The sequence below is a fragment of the Lynx canadensis genome, chromosome B2 (genome assembly GCF_007474595.2).
Source record: "Lynx canadensis isolate LIC74 chromosome B2, mLynCan4.pri.v2, whole genome shotgun sequence".
Lineage (NCBI taxonomy): Eukaryota > Metazoa > Chordata > Mammalia > Carnivora > Felidae > Lynx > Lynx canadensis.
Window position 1 is genome coordinate 22,856,732 of NC_044307.1, and position 12,134 is coordinate 22,868,865.

General features: G+C 41.2%; 1 protein-coding gene across 8 annotated transcripts in view; it reads right to left on the reverse strand.

Annotated features, from left to right (window-relative positions):
• Positions 1-12,134, reverse strand: part of FARS2 (phenylalanyl-tRNA synthetase 2, mitochondrial) — a 536,046-nt gene that overhangs the window by 284,210 nt on the left and 239,702 nt on the right. The window lies entirely within an intron of this gene.

Here is a 12,134-nt window from a genome sequence, read left to right on the forward strand (position 1 = left end):
TGCCCAAATGGAGTTTAAATTCTGGTAAAGACGACAGATAACAGGGGCGCTTGGGTGGCTCAGTCAGTTGAGCATCCAACTTCGGCTCAGGTCATAATCTCAGGGTTTGTGAGTTCGAGCCCCACATCAGTCTCTGTGCTGACAGCTCAGAGCCTGGAGCCTGCTTCAGATTCTGTGTCTCCCTCTCTCTCTGCCCCATCCCCACTCACACTCTGTCTCTCTCTCCTTCAAAAATAAATAAACATTAAAAAAGAAGAAGGCAGATAACAAACATGTAAATAAATAAAAATTCTGAGTGATAAATGCCATGAAGAAAATAAAGCTGGATGATATAAAAGAAAGCATATCAATTAGAATGTCTCTGACTCAGGTAACAGAAAACCCAACTCAGAGGACCTTATTAAAAAAGGAATAACACCTCAGGAAACAAGTCTAGAGTGGAGAGGGTTCTGGGCATGTTCCATCAGGATTCTGGCTCTTTATAGTTCTGGCACTGTCTTCCTCTGGCTATTGGTTTTATTCTGAGGCAGCAGACCTCTATATCACCATTGTTTATTCAACTTCAAGGGGATGAAGAGGAAACCATCTCTTCCTGTGAGCTTTCTTGGCAGAGAGAACAGTTTTCCCAGAAGCCCCTTGTAGCTCATTCATCCAGCCCTGAGTCATGTGCCCAAGACTAAACCAATCACTGATAAGAAGAGGATTACAATGAAGAAGATTAGACCAGTCAGGATCTACCCTTGGAGAAGGGATAGGAGCACCTTCCCCCAGGGGTCAAAATGGCTATGTGAGCAAAATCAGAGGAGAAAATAAAAAGGAAGCAATTTTTCAGTGTCCACTGTGGCAAGCCATTTGGTGTTAGGCTGTACAGATGGGAACTGCAGGTTGGGAAATAGGCAAACAGTGAAAGAGGGACTCTCCAGGCTGCAATCTGAATGATGAGAAAGAAGTAGTCATAAAAAGCCTGCGGGAAAGAGCGTTTCTGATGACAATTCAGTAAGAGCAGAGACTCAGACAAAAGGAAGGTCAGCCTGTTCAGAAAACAGAAAACAGTGTGACCACAGTAGAGTATGGGAATGAGACAGTGGCTGGTGAAGCCAGAGTGATGGGCAGGGGCTAGACACGCAAGGTCTCAAGGCCTTAGATGGGAGGTGCCATTCTACCTGCAGGAAGCTTTTAGAAGGTAGTTGGGAGAATGACCTGATCTGAAACGCACATGCTTCCTGAAATGTCTTGTCACCCTTTTTGACTATGACTCAATTCACAGACTAGAAAATATGAAGCACAAACTCCTTGGCTGAGCATTTACAGTCCTCTATGATCTGGCTGCAACAGCTTCTACATCATACACTCAAATACTCTGTTCCCTTATTATATCCTAAGTAGTGCTACACACACATTCTTGCACATACCTAGATTATACTTCTCTTCAAGCCTACACATCCACCTCCACACTTTTAAGAAACTACCCAAAAAATCTAGTCTTTGACCACTGGCTATGAGTGCATTGGTAACCTCTTCAAAGACCAAGTCAAATGCTGCAAAACCTTCCAACACTCTGGGAAAAGTCATCTTTCCCATCTTAAAACAATCATGTCTCTTCCTCTAGCCTTCCTCTCGTGGGAAATTGCCAATTACCTTGCATGTGGTTCTTTCAGAATATATCTTATCTTTATAACACTATCAGCATAAATGTGTTTGTGAATGCCCCCCTCTTCTACCTTCATCTCCACTTCAAGTACTGGAATGCCTGGAGTTGACTGGAATGTCACTTGTTTGGTAAATAACGAATATACGAATTGCTAAATAAACAAATGAACAAACAGTGCTGGCTGGTCCTGATCACTGAAGCTCCAGAGGAGACAAACACAGGTAGAAAGTGGCATGTGCCATTAGAGAATACAGAAATGAGCTGCTGGCTCAAGAAGTATGCAGTGACCTTAGTTTGGAAGGTATGAAGGCTATTTCATGAATGATGTGTTTTCCTACCTTCATGTCAATTCCTGGCAGAACTCAAGGACCGGGTTCTGGGAGGCTGACCTACAGAGCACAAATCTGGCAACAGGGGGTTGCCTGAAATTCCCAAAATATCCACAATTGGACTGGATTTCCTGGTTGGTGCTCTAATAATGTGGTGGTATTAGTGATTAGGGATGTGAGTTTCTAGGGCTATCTAGCAGGGCAGGATCTGTACTGTGTCACCAATGCAGTAAGATGTTTGCTTTACTGCTTATCTGCTTTTACTACTATGTTGAAAGACACTGCTGCCCCATTAAAGATCTTCTATCTTTATATGCCTATGTAGATCAGGTGAAAATGCAGGTAACAAAGATAATTCACTTTAATGTACACATTTAAAAAACTGAGCCTTTTACCAAATTCACTTTAAACAAGAAATACAGAAACAAAGAATAAACAAGAACAATGGAATAAACCTAAGGACAACTGAAAAAAGAAAAACATGTATTTATATCTAACTCAGTGTTTTCTAAAGCTTTACATGCCCTTTCATGAATTAGGAGTGGCATATTCTTAACTCACACATGCATAAAAGGTTCATGAGTTATAGAGCGTGAGGCTCTGCTAAAGCTGGTTTGTGTCACACCTCCTTGGCATTATTTAAATGCAAGGTTTGGTATAAAAATGTGAATAACTTCAAAAATAACATGCAACATGTATTCAAAATAAGAATATTGTATTATTACTTTATTACATACTGGTTTAAAATAGCCTCACAGACGAACATATCCATGGACCACAAATACCCTTTTATGCTATGAATATATATTTGCAGACAGTTCATCCAAATACTAACATTGTTTTTTCTTGCACACAGAATTTTATGTGACATATACTGCATTTGTGCTCCTCTTATTTAACAAAGTTGTGTGTGTGTGTGTGTGCGTCTTCTTATTTCTTCCACCCAAATAAACAAGCAGATTGACATCACAAGGCTTCTTTTTTGCTTAGGCAGAATATTGAGCAAACAAATATTTATTCTGGGTTACTCAGCTGTGATACATAAGGGGATTCATGACATGCTATGTCTGGTGCCTGCTTAGTTTTACGAGATAATTGCACCTTGGATCACCTAGAACATCACATTAAATGGAGAGACCTGATTTTAAAATTTAAAAAACATGGAATGGTCAGAATTTAATCAGTCATGCCTCCATAAATTAAGGGAGATATAAATAAATGGGCAATAGAAAGGTGCAATAAAACCAGGATTAATCAAACTGTGATTAATTCAGGATCAGATTAAAACCAATAGTGCCAGCTGTATCAGATCCATTCTGCAGCGTTATTCTCTCGTGCTCCTTTTTGTTACCTCTTTTTTCCTCCTTCTCATTCCCCTTTGCTCTCACCCCTGGGGCACCCTCCTCGGTGGATAAACCTGCAGGAGAGTTAATTGTCACATACATGGATTTAATCACATTGTCCATCACATTTGGGGGCCCTGCCTTTAGCGATCCGTGACTAATTGTTGTGGTAATTTTTCAATCATTAACAGCAGCGCATATGCTGCAGACAAATCCCAAGGTGTCCACTAAACCCCAGTGACAAGCGGCACACAGGCTCCAGAAGGGCCGGCACACGCCTGGCCCCAGCCCCCATCCCCAATCCTATTAGTCATGCACCATCATTAATATACATCTTTTCCAAGGCTATGCCAGGCTGTGATGAGGTCAGAGGGGCCTGAGCATGCTTTATAACATGGCCTTGCTTTCAATCTATTCTTTGAAAAAGGAAAAGGTAGAGGAGAGAAAAGGAAATTAAAACTCCATGTGGGACAAGTAGCTGAGGGCCTGTTCTAAATTCTGCTTGCTTCTCATTCATTTTCAGGCAGGCTCCTGAGCTGCGGCAAGTGCCCTTTCTTTGAGTTTCAGCAGTATTAGTGATCTCCATGGCAACCACTGGTGCTCATCTGCTGCACCACACTGCAGCTTCCCTGGGCTCAATTCTCAAGTCGCCCTGGTGTCAGACGGGGCACGCCATGCGCGCTGGTGGGACGAGACCTTGCCTTGGGGAATCCTCCAGCTGATTGAAGTCCTGCTCTAATCACCACACAATATGAGCGAACAAGATCACACGGAATATGATCTGCCTGCACAGATTCCAGGAATGCTATTTATTTTTCATTTTCCATTTTTTGAGGGTCTTTGTTGGGTAAAAGCAAAGAGCCACTAGAATAACTATCTTACAAAAAGGATTAATATTGAAATCCCTGGTGGTACACTGTTGTGGGTAACTGATTTATTTAATGCATGCATCTCATATATCTTGCATTAAAGGAAATACTCAAGAGAAAATTCAAACTCCTGGATTTTCCCTTTGGCTCTTCCTAAATGAAGGAACATTTGGGATACTGTCACAGTAGGGAAAAGCAAGAGAAAGGTTCCTGCATTATTACTGAAATTCTGACTCTTCCTACAGAATCTTAGGAAATTCCCTCTTATACCCAGTTTTCCCAAGATTAAAATAAGATCTACTTATTTTAGGCACTTAGCACTGGATCACTGAACAAGGTCTCGGCAAGACTTAATTAATATGTGCAATTCATTTTTAGTTCCTCAGATGAAAGATGTTTGGTGCAAGCTCCATTATTATGAAATGAGGGGCCTAGCGCCCTCTACTGCTGCTTCGAGGTCAATCTCTTAGCATCTGAAGTCCTGTCGTTGGGGTTCATTTATTGTTAACAAGTATTCTTACACTTTGACTTAGAAGGCATTTACTGATAAGAAAGAGCAGGAAGAAAAGTGCAAGGGAGGAAGAAGAGAAAACAGATAGAGAAAACAATAGGCTGGCTGCTATAAATGGAACTGAGTTACACCAAGATGACTCAAAGGGATCTAAGCTTATTTACAGCAGAGTGACAAAGGTCTGAGAAAATTCACCATGCCCAACTTTGCTCCATTAGCAAACATTAAAAGGATAAACAAAGGGATACCTTATTTTCTGCTCACATTCTTCCAGGACAAGAAGGTGGGGGGGGGAGGTGGAGAGCAGGCTATCAATAGGATCTTAATTAATTGTTCTGTTTTTAGATAAGTCAGGTAAAAAAGAAAGCCTCATTTTTCTTGGAATTTTTAACATTCATGGCACTAGTTCCCAACTTCATTTCTGAGGTTAATTTGAACAAACTCAGACCCATACTCCATAACACTGCACAGAACAAGTCCATTCTTGAGCCTAGATTTACTTATTAGTTATCATAATAGCCTAAAATTTATACAGATGAGAAAGGAAAACAATTTTATCCTTTTCTCCATTATGTAAATAACCCTTAAACAACATTTAAACAACGATAAATATAAGTTCAGCTGACAGCTGAAATTGGACAACATTCGGAAGAAATTCTGCTCCTTTATTCAAAGTTAACTCCTTCTGGAAAGGTGTTGCTAATAAAAATTAATAATATGTTAAAGTCTAATACTCAATGAATTGTTTTTCTGCATCAGAAACAGTTCTAAGTGCTCTCCCTGCAACATTCTTTAATTTTTAGAACTTCTCAAAGTCCACACCAATATTATTCCCATTTTTGAGTTGAGGAGAATGAGATACAGTGAATAAGTACCTTGTGTAAGGTCACACAAACAAGTCACAACACCAGAATTCAAATCCAAGCCATAGGAATCCTAACCACCCCCCAAATTAACCCTTAGGCCATAGTGAAGACACTGGGTAGAATCAAATTCTGAGAAGACTGAACTCAAAAAAGCTGTTGATTATGGAATCTAGGTCCTTAAAGAAAAATTAAAATTATGAAAGCTCTTTTTATCTTAAATATTTCCACCTCCTTTGGGGCGCCTGGGTGGCGCAGTCGGTTAAGCGTCCGACTTCAGCCAGGTCACGATCTCGCAGTCTGTGAGTTTGAGCCCCGCGTCGGGCTCTGGGCTGATGGCTCAGAGCCTGGAGCCTGTTTCCGATTCTGTGTCTCCCTCTCTCCCTGCCCCTCCCCCGTTCATGCTCTGTCTCTCTCTGTCCCAAAAATAAATAAACGTTGAAAAAAAAAAATTAAAAAAAAAAATATTTCCACCTCCAAACCCAATCCTCATCTTTGTAGAAGAAAAGACCACATGTTTTTCTATCACCTTTAATTTTTTAATGGTACATCATCAGTTTACTCTGCAACTGAATCGGTGCCACTGACAGAAACCCAGCTCTGGTAAGGCACATCAGGGCCAGTGTCCAGAACATGCTACATGCCCAAATTTCAGAGCCAGCAGATGGTCTGGGAGCTGCCACAGCGGCAATTAACAGTGAGTTGCTGAGCGAGGACAAGGGGTTTTCTCAGCCCTGAGCAGCTGTCTAGGGAGAAAGACAAGAAAGTATCCAGTGGCAGGATTAGCTACTCATCACCCCCACCCGAGTCTCTTCAGCTGATGCCAGGAGGGACACGGAGCAGAGGAAGAGTCTGAAGTGTGCATGAGGCTCAGAGAGATAGGGAGGAGTGGTGGGGCGGGGAAGTCGGTACCAACTGAGTGGACTCTGACAGAGCACAGATCTGCACAGGAAGGAGCCTCAATGGGACAGTATGTGGTGATGACCCAGGTGGGAAAGCAAAACAGCTGCTGGGTGGGCAGCTAACCCCAGGGCCACCACTGAGTGCCCCCCCCACCCCCCAGGAATAGAGTGGAAGGAGCAAGAGCTAAAGACAGGGTTCTGTCAAGTCATTTGTGTAAGGGGCTCACACGGCTCTCTGGCTCTTTTCAAGGACATGAATCCCACAAGACTTGAAATGACCAGAGTCCAGCAAAGTGAGACTGTCAGGAAGACATAATTTCAAAATTTTCCTGTCCTACAGTAGCTGGAAGAGGGAAGAGGGATGCCAAGCCAAAGGCACATCTATATTTGTATCTACAGAGACAAATTCTAGATACAGAAATCCTGAACTTTCATCATTCTGAACCAGGGATGGACCCCGCAAGCTCGCACAGGGTACCCTAGAAAGACAAATACAGCATTATCTTTTCTTTATTATCTCACTATTAGTTTCCAAGCCATTTGTGTAAGAACAGGAACGGCCTGCAGCGTCCCAGGCATACAGTGCTTCTCTGAAGTGCAAATAATTTGCTAATTGTTAGGAAGTGAAATGATTTACAGATTATGATCTATTCTGCAGACATGGGAAAAAGAGCAAAGATCACACTCTAGCCCTCAAAGTAACGTCATTCCACTTCATGAACGAAATGGCCCCCTTTGACACAAATAAAGCTTTCTGGTCAAACTAGATTTTAGAAAATTAGTTTCTTTCTATAACATTATGTATTATCCTTAAATAGTTCTTTCTTTAAATACAAAATGCTTGATGGGGTGCCTGGGTGGCTCAGCCAGTTGGTTGAGTGTCCAGCTTTGGCTCAGGTCATGGTTTGTGAGTTTGAGCCCCACATCAGGCTCTCTGCTGTCAGCACTGAGCCTGCCTCAGGTCATCTGTCCCCTCCCCACTCTCTGCCCACCCCTCCCCCCTGCACATGTGCATGCTCGCTCTCTCTCTCTCAAAAATAAATAAAATTAAAAAATAACAAATAAATAAATAAGCAAGCTTGGTCAGAATACAAAAGGAAGTCACTTATTACAACAAGATATAAGATTCCTTCACCATCACACAAATTCTTTCATTATATAGCTAAAAAATTCTTTTTTCTATTACAAGCCAGGGGGAGGGGGAGATATCTAATTGGCATGCTTTGAAATATTAGATATTTGAAATATCTAATTTTGAAAACAGATGTACAATCTTTCAGTGCTTAAGAATACTATTATTCAATGCATTGCAAGATGAGAAATACCACTTAGGAAATCACTGGCTTTGATGTTACTGACACTAAGGGTTACAGTTTTTTTTTTTTTTTTTTTTTTTTGCCTATTATAGTGGATCTTTATTTTTTTCTTTAGTTTTTTTTTCAATATATGAAGTTTATTGTCAAATTGGTTTCCATACAACACCCAGTGCTCATCCCAAAAGGTGCCCTCCTCAATACCCATCACCCACCCTCCCCTCCCTCCCACCCCCCCCCATCAACCCTCAGTTTGTTCTCAGTTTTTAAGAGTCTCTTATGCTTTGGCTGTCTTCCACTCTAACCTCTTTTTTTTTTCTTCCCCTCCCCCATGGGTTTCTGTTAAGTTTCTCAGGATCCACATAAGAGTGAAACCATATGCTATCTGTCTTTCTCTGTATGGCTTATTTCACTTAGCATAACACTCTCCAATTCCATCCACGTTGCTACAAAGGGCCATATGTCATTCTTTCTCATTGCCACGTAGTACTCCATTGTGTATATAAACCACAATTTCTTTATCCATTCAACAGTTGATGGACATTTAGGCTCTTTCCATAATTTGGCTATTGTTGAGAGTGCTGCTATAAACATTGGGGTACAAGTGCCCCTATGCATCAGTACTTCTGAGGGTTACAGCTCTTAAAAGACTTTAATTTGATGCATATAACACGTGACCAGAAATGTTGGGATGAGGACATCACAGACTTCCTGCAGAGGATGGATGTGACGCTCTCTCAGGGCCCTTTCAGCCTTGATATTTGGTGATTGTAGGTTTTTACCACTGGACTCAGTCTCTCAATAAAGAAAATGGGCAAAAAACATTGTACCAGTATATATTCTATTTAATGGAAGCCTGAAGTAAATCATAATGTTAAGAAAACAAATGTTTTGGGGCGCCTGGGTGGCGCAGTCGGTTAAGCGTCCGACTTCAGCCAGGTCACGATCTCGCGGTCCGGGAGTTCGAGCCCCGCGTCAGGCTCCGGGCTGATGGCTCGGAGCCTGGAGCCTGTTTCCGATTCTGTGTCTCCCTCTCACTCTGCCCCTCCCCCGTTCATGCTCCGTCTCTCTCTGTCCCAAAAATAAATAAACATTGAAAAAAAAAAAAAAAAAAAAGAAAACAAATGTTTTGAAACATGGCTTATTATTCCCTTCTGATAACTTTCTTAAGGTAACGAACACTTACAACCATCAAAATGCAGATCTACAATCACAGAACTATAAAAGATAAAGGCATAAGGAATCTTAGAAATAATCTTGTAGTGCAACCCCATTTATTTCACTGATCAGGAAACTGAGAAGTCTGGAGAAGTATACTAATAATAACAATACTACTACCATTACTATTATCATTTGCAAACTGACATGTACCAAAAGGGAATTATGTGCCCAAACTACTCTAAGTGTTTTCTACATATAATCTGCTTTTAATCTTGAATCCTAAAAGATACACATTAGTATTACCATGCCGAGCTTTCCAAATAAGGAAATTAGGGCACAAAAAGGCTATCTCAGGGGTCTAGGTTTATCCAGATGGCCAGGACAAAGCAAGAGGAGGACAGAGCAGTTTGCCTCTACAGCCTTACTCTTTACCCATGAAACCATGAAAAACCACAGCTTCTCAAATAAACTGTACCTACAAGTACATTCATAGTATTAACCAAGGTAAAACAAAGTGTATACTTCAGGATTACCATGCCCATATTTTTAGGACCTTCCCAGGTGCTACAGGTACCTAGAGAATTAAGACATGGCCTTCTGAATGAGGAGCTGAGATGAAACCCACCCAAGGACGGGAGTCTGGAGAAAGATGCTACAACTACAGATGCTAACTCTGCATTGAGAAGTAGACTCTAAAAACCAGACACAATCTTGAAAACAGAACTGCCATGACCATTTGGGCCTCAAAAGCTACCGTGCTTATCAAACAATTCACTGATGGCAGTCTGGTGACATGCGCCTACTGGCAGGCAGGAAGGCAGAAAGATTAAACTAAACATTTACTTAATGATAGCTACTATCTTAGATACAATGAAGTTACTTTTTTTCCTTCTGGTATTCTATCACGTTGGAAGAGTCCCGAACACCATGTGAAGATTCACAGCCCGCAAACTAAAAGTAGATGGCAAACCTACTCTCATCATCCTAAAAAAATGAGAAAACTTGGCCATGAGGTGGTTATGAGGTAGCTAAGTGATTTGCTAGGAATCTGCAGGGGGGAGAGGAGAAACTACCAGAAAAAAATTAGGTTGTTCAACTACAGCACGTGGCATGTGGGGCGAAAAAATAAGACTATCAATACTAGAAACTTATGTTTTGATGAACTGGTGAAGGAAGTGGATCTAGCAAAGAAGATTGAGAAAATAGATCACTGAGGAACATTTTATTACCATCTCATACCTACTGTATCTTCAGCATCTAAAAAGCCCTCATGGATAAGTGTTATTAGCTCACAAGCAGGTAGGGGTGATTTCAAGGACTCTCAGGTATTATAATGAGAAACTACTTCAGCAGTGATCACAAAGAACTTCTCAGAAATGGAATGGCCCCTAAATTAGGGCTTCTGAAGCTTCAAAAGTAATTCTTCAACAGCAATAAAATTTACGTAAATCTCAAAGTATCCATTTAAGGACCGGTTAATAATAGGTAACCACTTGGGAAAAGAATCATTATTAAATTTATACAGTCAAAAAACTTGAGCCACATACAGAAACATCCCATTTAATTTAAACAAACTAATTATTAGAAACATATGTCTTAACAACTGATGAATTAGGGAGTGACTAACTTATAAAAGAATTCAGTACTAGTATCCTGTTCTCCTTTTATAACATGTTAGTTTGTATTCAACTTTTCAGAGACATATCTTTTGCAGGAACTGAGAAACATGTGCCTCTGACCATTCCTGCCAAGAAGGTTTCAGGCCACGTCCATGAGGAGAGAAGCCACTGCAGCACATGGCTGAAGTGTCATGTCCTCATGGGCAGCGGGGAATCCAGACAAGAGCTGGAAGGAGCCATTTCTGACCCCAGTGCTTCTCAGAAGGTGGCTAATAATTCCTAGCACCAGAATTACCAGGGACAGTACTTCAGAATGCAACCCTGGACACCCTACACACGGCCTGCGTCAAAAGCTCAGGGGACCTGCATTTGTATCCGACTCCCAGATTCGAGAAGTGTTGCACTAACAGCTGAGCTGTTTTGCCAGCAGCCTGGGAAAGAGCTCTCACTGGATGGGTACGTGTTATTGGGCCATTATGAAGGCCAACATCGTCTGGGTTGATCTGAAACTTGATTATGTTTTCAGAGTTAAGCCTGCAGGCACAAAGTTGACTAATAAGACAGTTTTTGCCTTTAAGGAGCTCAAAATCTAGGGGGATACAGAAAGAAACTCAGAAAGCACGGAAGTATGGCAATGGCATTGGAGAGATATATACAAGGCATTTGAGAAACACAAAGAAAGGCCCCATCTTGGCCAGGGTGGAGACAGAAATGGAAATGAAGGGACAGACACAGACTCTGTGAAGATTTTGCAAATGAGTTAAATGAGGGACTGACATTAGATCTTTAAGGATGAGCCAAAATTAAAGGGAGAAAATGGGAAAGGGAAAGGGGACTAATGGCAGAAGGAATGGCATGTGTGAAGTTATAGAGGAAAACAGAGAAGAAGCATTTAGGGAGCAACATATTACCCATTATCTTTGAAAGGAATGAACTACACAGGAGTTGTGCATAAGAAATGAGCCTTCTCTGGTGCACCTGGGTGGCTCAGTAAGTTAAGCACCTGACTCTTGATTTTGGCTCAGGACATGATCTCAAAGTTCTGAGTTCAAGCCCCATGTCAGGTTCCATGCTGTCATACAGCCTGCTTGGGATTCTCTCTCTCCCTCTCTCTCTGCCCCGCCCCTGCTTGCTCTCTCTTGTTCTCCCTCACAAATAAATAAATAACCTTTAAAAAATACTATTTTTTAAAAAAAGAATATGGCTGTGAAGTTATAACTGAAAAACTTTATTTAAGTTAAAACTGAAAAACTAAAAATATCAATGATGCTTACACTATAAAACTTCCAATATAAGAGGAAAAAAGGGGGGAATGTTTCCTAGGGCTTGTCAAGTACTTTCTAACAAATATGAAAGATTGAAGGATTGGTTTTCCTAGGAGTACTTACATTGAAATGTCTACAAAAGGGACCAGCAGATTCAGAATCCAAGGTGTGTCCATCTGGGCAGAGTTAATGGGGATGAAATACATAAATGGAAAGACTTAGCAGGGGTCTTTAAAAAGTCACAAGTAAGAACAGAAAATCAATTGAGGATGTAGTCTGAAGCCAGTACAATAGCTCTGCTACAGAGT